The 11,971-nt window shown below is 31.1% G+C and overlaps 1 pseudogene; it reads left to right on the forward strand.

The window, feature by feature from the left end:
* The window catches only part of LOC143410713 (cadherin-9-like), a 102,861-nt pseudogene extending 91,123 nt beyond the window's left edge, over nucleotides 1-11,738 (forward strand).
* Nucleotides 11,739-11,971: the final 233 nt, after the last annotated feature.

The following is an 11,971-nucleotide window of genomic DNA, read 5'->3' on the forward strand; positions in this document are numbered from 1 at the left end:
TGGTCAAAATTATGGTGTGCACCTCACCAGACCATGAGTAAAGGTGTAATTGTAGACAGAACCATGCTTCTTTCCACAGACTCTAGGAGAAAATTGTTTTCTTTCCATTCTGGTGGCTGGCAGATTTCAAATCCTTGCAGTTGTGGAGCAAGTTTGCTGTTTCATCATTGACTGTCAGTTTAAAGACTGTTCCCAGATTCTACAGGTTGCCTTCATTCCATTCCTTGTTCCTCCATCTTTGAAGCCATCCACAATAAATCTTTCCTTATCACCCCTTAAATCTCTCCTCTTTGCTTGTCTCCTCTTCCTAAACCACTTTTTATCTTCCCTCCAGTTTCACTTTTAATAACTCTTACGATTAGTTTTTACCCATCTGCATAATTGACAAAAATCTTCTGTATCAATGTTTTCAGCCTTAATCGCACTTGCAAAGTTATTTTTGCCATGTAAAGTAACATATTCATAGGGATTAGGGTATGAAACTCTTTGGAAAAGGAGACATTATTTTGGCAACTGTAAAAATAAAGTTTGGGATAACATGTGCCATATCTATCCTTAATGGGAAAATCACAGAACTCTGTGGTATTTGAGATTAGATTTTTATGTGTAATAAGTTGAGGCATAGATTAGAGGAAGACTTTTTATTCAGCTGAGATGTTACATTCAAGAACAATGCATTTATGAGAGCCTTCTCTATATTAATATGTACTCTTTGAATACATATTCATATTTTTTAAATTTTAGAATATATTTCATTTACTCAATGATATTGACTCTATCTGATTGAACAATACTATTATGTTTATATTAAATAATAAGGTAAAATAAATGATTTAAGTGACAATAACTCACTTAACAGCTGCACAAAAATTCATAACCATAAATAATGCCTTTAGTGTGCATACTAATACAATAGTAATACTGGAAACAATAATATAAAATTGTTTATGAGATAAAGATTCCAAGCCACATCAATGTTTATACTAGCAAAAGTCACAATGGCTAAACAGTGGAACCAAACTAGGTGCCCATCAGTTGATGAATGATAAAGAAAATGTAGTATATATACACAATGGAATACTATACAGCATTAAATGAGAATAAAATCATGACATTTGCAGGTAAATGGATTTGGAGAATATAATGCTAAGTGAAGTTAGCCAATCTCAAAAATCCAAATACCAAATGTTTTTTCTGATATAAGGATGTTGATTCATAGAGAGGTTGGTGGAGCATGGGAGTATTAGATGAACTCTAGATAGAGTAAAGAGGAGAAAGGGGAAGGGAGGAAGCATGGGGACAGGAAAGACAGTGGAATGAGATGGAGATCATTACCCTAAGTACATATATGAACACACGAATGGTTTGACTCTACTTTGTATACAACTGGAGATATGAAAAAAATGCTCTATATGTGTAATTTGAATTGTAATGCATTCTGCTGTCATATATAACAAATTAGAATAAAAAGATTCCAGAACGTTATCAGCACTTCATATTTCATGCCTTTGTCAGATCATTGAGGAAAGTCCCTATAACTTTAAGAAATATTTGAAGAACTAATAATCTTAAAATAACGCCAGAATTTATGAGTCTCTTTTCTGCCAGATACTCTGTTGATTGGAATACTGATATGGACCGAATTTTTAGTATCCACTCAGAAAATGGCTCTATTTTCACTCTGAAGCCTCTTGACAGGGAATCATCCCCTTGGCACAACATCACTATTACAGCCACAGAAATAAGTAAGTTGTCAACACATCTATCTGAATGCATTATCTTTTACTAAAATAATCAAGTAATGGCTTAAGTTGACTCTTTCTCTCCTGTAGAATGGCTACATTGTGAGAAATATTTTAGAGAAATTATTTCAAAAGTTTGGGGTTTAAGGATTATTGAATCACTCATTTATTTAAAATTTTATTTTTTATAATTTAGATTAGGATAGAAACATAATTGAATCTCATAAAAAATTATTAACCAATCTATAAAAATAGAGTAGTTCATTCTTATTGGTATTTTCATCTTATTATTGTGCTTTCCCTGTGGACCATGTTGATGTATTCATCAGCATCAGCTAAGAAAGTGAATACCCCAGAACTGATCTGTTGCTAAGCTACAAATGGGCAAGTGGTTTTAGTTCTTCTCTGTAAATGAGCCTGAAATCTTACACATGTTCTTGTTGCAGATAATCCAAAACAAAGTAGCCATATTCCAGTCTTCATCAGAATTCTGGATATTAATGATCATGCTCCAGAATTTGCCATGTATTATGAAACATTTGTTTGTGAAAATGCAAAACCTGGGCAGGTAAGTGAAATTATTATAAATTTAAAATAATTTTTTTTCTTTATGAAGGCAGATGACATTAATTTATTTGTAAGATTTTTTTCATGCCACTCTGTTCCTAGTTCCTTATTTACTTCTGTTTGATCTAACCAAAATTATTTTTTAAACTCTTTTTTATTGTCAATCTAATAGAATATAATAGTGAAAATTTATAACCAGGCATATAATAAATATTATATATATATATATATATATATATATATATATATATATATATATATATATATATATATACAAAGTTCATATTTGGATTCATATTTAGGCTGAGTTATATACATTAAAGTATGGAGGTACATTATTAGATAAATGTGAAGTATAAAATAAAAATTTTCTCTTTTAACGAGAATAATGATAATTATTTATTTTTACATTTTTCTAATTTAAATAGCTCAATCAGGAGTTTTTGTTTTGATCTAAATCATATTTGTGATTTATAATATTCATATTATTGAAATAAAAAAATTGTTAATGACTTGTAAATTCCAATTACAAAGTAATGTTTCAAATATATCTAAAGTAATTTAAAGAAATGCAAAATATGCCCAATTTTTATTCAAACAGAATTTTCTAATACCACCAACTCTATATCTTCCTATCTATCTACTTGTATATCTAAAGAGTTATTCAGTTACTTCCTTTTTTTTAAGAGAGAGTGAGAGAGAGAGAGAGAGAGAGAGAGAGAGAGAGAGAGAGAGATAATTTTAATATTTATTTTTTAGTTTTTGGCAGACACAACATCTTTGTTTGTACGTGGTGCTGGGGATCGAACCCAGGCAGCACGGATGCAAGGCGAGCGCACCACCGGTTGAGCCACATCCCCAGCCCTCAGTTACTTCTTTAAGGCAATAATAGGTAGATGGTAAGAATCATCGACAATTTCACAATGTCCATTTAAGAAAATACAATAGAAAACACTCATTCTTTTATTTCAATTGAGATTTTTAAATGTTTATGCCTCCCCCCCCATTCATTCACATGTTGAGGTTGTGAATTTGGAGAAAGGGTCTCCAAGGTAATAATTAAGGTTAATTGGGGTCATGAGAAATGTTGATCTGATATAACAAGTGCTCTTATGAGGAGCCATACCAGGGATCTCATGTTTTCTCTTTCTCTCTGAACTCACAAACCCAGGAAATGCCATGTGAATACTCAGAGAAAAGACAGCAAAACATAAGGCAGGAGGACAATTCTCACCAGAGGCCAACCATGTTGGCAAGCAGATCTCCAACTTCCAGCTTTAAGAACTTTGAGAAAACACACTTCTTTTGTATAAGCCACAGTCTGTAGCATTTTGTTACAGCATCCTGGCTAGGATGAAACTACTTTCCACCTTTCACATACACTCAAAAATTGCAATGGAAGCCAGGCATGGTAGCCTCTGCCTATAATCAAAGCTAATCATAGCTATTATCCTAGCTAATCCTCCTAGGATTCTGAAATTGAGGCTAGTCTTGGTAGCATAATAAGATGTCTGAAAAATAAATAAATAAGGTGAAGTGTTTTTTTTTTCTTTTTTGATTCACATAGATTTACTACATGCTTATTTCAGTTCAAAAACATTTTTCTTTTTCCACTTTGGTACATGATAATGGCCATGTTCTCAGTTCAGTATTGATTACTGTTATTTGATGTTTATTTTTTTATAGCATGGCCACACATTAATAAACTTACTAAACTACTTTTCTACTAATGAACATTTACTTAATAAGATCTTATTCTTTCAGAGAGCATCATAATAAGTACTAGAGTACATTATGCATTTTTACTTACTGGTATAATTTTTCTTTGTTATAAGCTTTGAAGTATGAATGATTAATCTATAAATATTAATAGATGCTGCCAAATATTTTCAAATATTATTTAAGGGATTCTTCTCACAGTTATGATTGCCTGTTTACTTGGATTACTCTAGATTTTAAATGTCTGTGAACTTCTAAATATCTCATGAGAGTTTAGTATAAATTTCTTCAAACTCATTTAAGCTGAATGTTTTCATAAATGTATGCTTTTTTTAATCTTCACACTTGTATCAGATTCCTGGAGTTTCCATGAAAAATTACCACATACTAGATGATTAGAAACTACAGAATAATTTTTCTCATAATTCTAGAGATTAAATGTCCAATATTGATCTGTCACCAGGCTATGCTCTCTCTGAAGGTTTTAGGTTGGATCTTTCCTTAACTTCCATGCTTCTTGTGGTTGCCATGATGTTGTGACATTCCTTGGAGTGTGGACTTCCAATCTCAACCTCTATCATTACATTGCATTCTTTAAATTTTTTTTAATTGTAGTTGGACACAATATCTTTATTTATTTTTATGCGGTGTTGAGGATTGAACCCAATGCCTCACACGTGCAAGGTGGGCTCTCTATCAATGAGCTACAGCCCCAGCCCTACATTGCATTATTGATGTAAATCTTTGTGTATTCAAAATTGTTTTTTTATGAGGACTCCTGTCATTGAATTAGAGCTCTCACTCATCCAGTAAAATTTAATTTTTACTTGATAATATCTGCAAAAAAGTTTGTTCCAATTGTGATCATATTTATAGGTAATATGATTTAGGACTGGAATTTATCTTTTGGGAGCCACAAATGAATCTACCTGAATCAGTAGGTGTTCTTTACTTATTTATGTATTAGTGTGCTATCTTTTATTGATTCATATGAGTTACTGATACATACTAAAATTAGATACAAAGTATGATTGATAATAATTATGATTATTTAATATATATTCTTACTGTTTCATTAAATCAACAAAGATAAAAATATAATATAGTTCCTAAAACATAAAGCCCACCAAATCATTTGAAGAACATAAGTCATGCAATTAATGGGCCAAGATTTTTTAATGTTTAAGAATAGTTCTACAAATAAGATTTATTATTATTATTCAGGATCAGGAGGTTGAGCAATAATACTAAATGTTTTGTGATTTTTTTAAATATTGTGCTTCAATTTTCTAAGGAAAAAAGATTATTAATTTTGTATTAACAATTGTGCACTTTCAGAAGCCTCATACAAAGAAACACAAGGTCACATGTTAATCTATCAATAAAATGAATGAACTCATATGTAATATGAAGTTAAAGTAGAAGAGTATTGGCTAGGTGTTGTAGATGGTATGGCTATAATAGGTACACAAAAAACAAAAATGTTTAAAATCATTGTGAAATTCAGTAATAGTTCACCACAGAATATTGGACTAGTACACCTGGAAATGGCACAACTGTTTATTTTTCTAGAAGAGAAAACTGAAAGTAAGCATAATTACTTGCCTTTAATTTCATATCACACAGATGGCAGAACCAGAATGAGGAAAACAGAACATTGATATGTAGCTTGGTGCCTTTTGGTTATGAAGTTCTCAATTGGATTTTCCTCCCAAACTAGTGCTTGCTGCTCCATCTTCCTTTATGGCACACTTCAGAATTATTATGGCTCAGCAAAGAGGGTCCTGATTTTGCAACTTCCACAATGATTTCACAATACTTGAGAAGCATTTCTTTTTATGTATTTATCTTTGCAAACAACATTAAAAGAAAGGCAAACAATCTGAATTAAATATGCAATATGTTTCGATAATGCACATAGCTGTAAAATCTTTTTCTTTATGATCCTATGCGATGAAGAGTTCACTTGTCTGGAAACATATTAATAGTATTCTTGATTTGGAATTGTGGTAAAAAGTTATATTTTTAAAAGGAATCTTGTATGATTTCTTCCTTTGAGAAAACATTTTCTAGTGAACAAAAGGGGTTAGGAACCAAATACTAATAAAATAGGCTGGTGCTTTACAAGACGACAAAAGAGGATACTTATTGAACTGATCACATCTTTGTTTGTTTGATTTTTTTAAGTTCATTGTTTCAGTGGCAAGTTAACAGATGATGAAGCATTGAGAAGCACTGACAAGCAATAATGATAGACATTTTTATTTATTAATTAAATATTATCTTTAACAAAACCTTTACAAAACACCTTGGAATGGTTTACTAAAAAGGACTTTTTTTGTTTCTTAAGTTTAGTGACAAACTCAAAATTCAAAGCATGAATGCATGGATTTAAAATATTTCTTTAATTAAAAAAGATGACTACTTTTAGTTTTGTTTTGTTAAATATATGCATTTGTTTCGCTTTCAGCTGATCTGTCAGTGTTATGGACAATGATGACCTTCCCCGAGGTCACAAATTCTTCTTTGAGCCAGTACCAGAATTTCCTCTCAATCCAAACTTCACTATTGTAGACAATAAAGGTAATAGAAAAAATTTTTAAAACAAAAACTTTGAAATCTTAAGATGAAAAACTACAAAAGTGTGAAATATTTTCAATTTCTCCCCCAGATAATACAGCAGGAATTATGACTTGCAAAGATGGGTACAGCCGCAACAAAATGACCACCTACCAACTTCCAATTTTAATTTTTGACAATGATTATCCTATTCAAAGCAGCACTGGCACACTCACTATTCGGGTGTGTGCCTGTGACGATCAAGGGAACATGCAAACCTGCAATGCAGAGGCCTTGGTCCTCTCAGCGGGCCTGAGCACAGCAGCTCTTATTGCCATCCTGCTATGTATGTGTCCTCATACTTCTCAGTAAGCTATGCCCTTCTCAATGCTCAGTGAACCCATAATTCTCTCCTCCATTGTCTAGGAATTGTGCACAAAGTAACACTCTCCTCCAGAGCTAATGGTGAAGTATCTTAACATTTATCAAAATTCGCTTTTCCGTGAGAAAAAAAAAAAAGTAATTCTAGCTTTTATCTGTGTGGTTAGTTTAAGTTTTCTAGAGGTCAATAACAGAGAAAGTGCTTGCGAGGGAAATGCAATAAATTATGTTATTTGCAGGTATCTATGTTACAATGTACCCCACTATCATGTATAGTTACAATGTACTCGAAAAAAACATTAAAAAACACAAATATAAAACAAATGCTACATACATATTTTTACAAAATTTTATAGCATTAACTGTTATTTCTCTGATTATGGTTACTTTGCAAAGGGCATTTGATTTAATAAGCTGATCTAATCGTTGTATCAACTTCATCAGGTAAAACGTTCATACTTGTACCGAATGGTTACGTAACATGCAAAAATCACTCTTCAGAAAGTGTTTTTATACTGGCATTAAAATAGTTGAGTCTATTTTAGAATACTCTTTTCTGTTATTTTCAAAACTGAAGATTGTTTTATCTTTACAAATAATATTACTAACAAATATTTATACTTATATTTATATATGCCAACAAATACATACATATTATCTATATAGATATAGATATACATATACATACGTACATACCCACACAATTGGCAAATTTATAAAAGTTGTCAAAATAGGACATTTTCCTCATAATACTTTCTATATATAGATGCAATGCACCAAATTAAAAAGTTAAATTTCAGTTTTTAAATATCACTGTGACCCTGTGGTATACTTACCCTGCAATATTTTCTAAATAAATTTGTGCCTCCAGTAGCAAATGTTTTATTTGAGCATACACTAACAGTACAACAATTTAATTCAATTAAACAGTTGTTTCACTGCAAAACACTCCAAAAAAATATTTCCATCAAATATTCATCCAAAATTTTTATGCATAGGGCAAGAGAGTAAGCCAAATTTATATTCTAATGCTCATATATGCTGGCTTCTTTTCATTGCAAATCCTTTCAAGCTATCTGGATGAAATACCTTTGGCCAGATATCCTTGCAGGACTTCACTGGGGGATTGATGAAAGTGAGGAGAAAACATTTGTCTCAGTTAAGATGATCCAACTATCTAGAAAAAAAAAAAGTCTCCGAGATGAGAACACAGGCACTGCCACCATAACCATGAGCAGTTCCCATCCTCACCTGCTTCTAGAAAGTTCAGGTCCTCTATAAAATATTTTTGAAGCCCTGTGAAGATTTAAATTTGGTTTACCCTTTTAGCTCTTACTGATTTTATAGCTTAGACAGTTTTCCTAATTTAAAATGAGGTAAATATATGTATATTGCAATTTATAAAATTTCTATATTAATGTAGTACACACACAAAGCTATTTATTCACATATGATAGAACAAAACATCCACCAAATATTCTGATATTCAGATACAATCATTTAAAACATTTTTAAAAAAATTTTTGCTATGCAGAAATCCTAGAAAGTTTTTATTATTATTCTGAAAAAAAAAGAATCTGTCACCATTCTTCCTGGAGCAATATAGAAGACACATATTTATTTTTCACCTTCCCAATATATTACTTAAATATGGAATGATTGTGTATCATTTAGTTAAAATTGCTTGTAATGCAGGTTTCATTATCAAAATTACTAAAACATTCTTGCTGTTATTTCAAGTCTTTATAGTAATGGCCAGACATAGTTACTGCATTTCTATAGTTAAAAGTTAGCACTTTGTAAGACAGAATGGGAAATATTTCACATCTGTGCTGATAATTTTGAAGAAATGCAGTCCTTAGTTTCTCTCTATGCTGGTGGGGGCATAATTAAAACTTTAGGACAGAGCTTTATAAAAGTTTTTATTCCCAGTACCACTTTGACAGTCTGATGAATCTTTTTAATTTTTTTCAGAACAATTTAAATAGTTGAGAGCTCTGGGATGTAGCTCAGTAGTAGAGTGCTTTCCTGGCATGCTTGAGGCCCTGGGTTCAATTCACAGTACTGCAAATAAGTGAATCTATAAATATATAACTTTATAAGAAGGAATCAGAAGAAAATAAGATGTCTAACTAAATTCAAGAAAAAAGCAAAAATCAGAATTTGTTTGCTTATTGAATTATTCCTTTGTAGAGGAAGTTTAAATATAGTTTGAGGATAGCTGTCATACTTGAAATGCAATATAAAGTATCTGTGATTTCTATTGGTTTAATAGTCACAAAAGCTGCTACTATAATTTTGAATATTATTTACTATGGCAAGAAAGGAAAAACATGCTAAATTATAGTTTCAGCTTACTAAAAGTGTTCAAACATGTTTCATCTTTCTTTATCCTAGCTTATCTGAATTCCAATTCCATATCCTTAATTATTAACTTTAATATAGGAAATGAAGAAAATAATTTTTTTTCTGCCAAAAGAGAAAAAGAAAACTGTAAAATGTCTCTCAAATCTACTTACAAATTTCAGTAAACATTTATAGGTAAACTTTAAGATAAATTTACTATATGATTATTATGCTATTTACCAAAATTAAAGAAATTTAAAATTATTCTTAAATATTAAAATTAGAAAGAACTGTTTTTTTCCTAGGTATGGCTCAATTTTATGGATGTTAGATCTATGTGGGACTCAATTAATCTTTTTATCCTTTTATCCTTTTATAGGAGCAAATACAGATATATCTCATTTATACAAAATAATTATTTTTTAAAAAATGTCTCCAAGATGATCCTGAACTCAACACCTGAAGCTCTTTCTGATGAGGTTAACTTAAGATGCTTCTAATTATTTTTATAAAAGTCTATTAATTAGGAAGAGCAAAGGAAAGCATGCTGGCCAATATAAAAATGACATTGGACAGGCCTTTATATTAACAAGGAATGTTAATTTTTAAGAAAATATTTTCTTATACAATGAAACAAATAATTTTGTCAATATATTTAACTGCTCTCAACTAAAGTAAATGTAGCTGTTATTTATCTGAAGTAATATTTAAATGTTTTGGAGAAGTTTTCTTTCATTAGTTCTTGTGTAACTTATATGTAAAATTACAAAGTTGGTCTCTTTACAATAGAAGATATATATTTTGGAAATCACAAGGAGTTTTTTGTTTTCTTAAAATGAATTTTATTGACTATAGCATATATTTGTTGAGAAAGAGTCATTGCCAAACAAATAAATAACAATTTAAGTACAAGTTCTCTTGCTATACATAATACAATATACTATATGGAAAAGTCCACAGTTAACTTTAAAGCAAAAGTATGTAAATAATAACAACATACAAGTAGAGAGAACACTATTAACAATTTAGTTTCAAAGTTTGAATGCAACTCTTTAAATCATGGAAGTCCTTGCTAAAGAAAATATTTAAGCTGTCATGATAATATTTAAGATAGGTACCAGTTAAAGATATGCTTGAGCTTAACTATTGTAATGCAGCAGTTGGAATTTATTTCAAATTTTGAGCAGACATTCAAAACCAGATCAATTAAAGATTTAGTAAAATGGCCCAATTTGGAATAGGATTAAATCAGTAGTTCATACATACTAATGTTCTTATGTGTGCTTATAAACACACACACATAATATAAGACTATAATGCAAATATAAGCATATATTCATCTCTAGATGAGTAAATTATTTGTATATATTGCCTTGGGTCATTAAGAAAATATTTAATAGCTGCAAAAATTCTCTTGAGATAAAAGGAACTGGTGCTTCAACATGTCTGTATTTGGAATCATATGTGCATTCTCAAGGAGTGATGTGTCAAATTAAACAATATTTTTCAATATCAGAGGCCCACAGAACTTAAAAATGAATTGACCTTGTATTATCTGCTTTTTATCAATTTACTGCATCCATTCATTGGCCCAAGGCACTCTGTGCTTATACAGAATACTCCTCCTGCCAATCAGTCCCACAAACTTCCACACACTGAAGTATGCATGCTGTTTTACCTCGCATCATGAAACCTCACTATTTTCTCATGTTTTTAATAGTTTTAGTCGTGCTGTTTGCTGCATTGAAGAGACAAAGAAAAAAGGAACTTCTCATAATTTCAAAGGATGATGTCCGCGACAATGTTGTGACATACAATGACAAAGGCGGTGGGGAAGAAGATACACAGGCTTTTGACATTGGCACGTTAAGGAATCCAGAAGCAAGAGAAGACAGTAAACTTAGAAGAGATGTAATGCCTGAAACTATTTTTCAGATAAGGAGGACTGTACCCCTGTGGAAAAATATTGATGTACAAGATTTTATCCATCGAAGATTGAAAGAAAACGACTCAGACTCAAGTGCACCTTCTTATGATTCACTGGAAACCTATGCCTATGAAGGGAATGATTCCATAGCGGATTCACTCAGTTCCTTAGAATCCCTCACAGCTGATTGTAACCAGGATTATGATTACCTTAGCGACTGGGGTCCTCGTTTTAAAAAACTGGCTGATATGTATGGGGGTGATGAAAGTGACCAAGACTAAGCATATTACTTAATATTAGTGGAACTGTCTTCGTTACTAGAATGAGTGGCCTGCATTCTCCTCCTTGGAGGAATTTTTTCAAAAATTGAAATTACAAACAATACGTAGGTGTTGTCTTAGTAAGGGTTTGCTTAACCAGTAAGTTTCCGTGAAAGAATATGAATGATATAGATTTTAAAACAATAATAATAACCAGTTCACCCTCTTTGCCTAATAACCTTGGAAGGAAATTATATGACATTAATAATCAATAAAAAATATTTAAAAGGCTTTTTGTGCCTTAGGTATGAAAACTTTATAAATGCTTTCTTAACTGACTTTCAGTCACCTTTACTATTAAATTAAACATTGTGCAACGGCTTTGTAAAATAATATAGAAATTATATATCGCTGATGAAATAGGAATGACTACTACTGCTATATTTATTTAGTTGAAGAATGTCTTTGTG

Source organism: Callospermophilus lateralis, chromosome 11 (genome assembly GCF_048772815.1).
Source record: "Callospermophilus lateralis isolate mCalLat2 chromosome 11, mCalLat2.hap1, whole genome shotgun sequence".
NCBI classification, from domain to species: Eukaryota; Metazoa; Chordata; class Mammalia; order Rodentia; family Sciuridae; genus Callospermophilus; species Callospermophilus lateralis.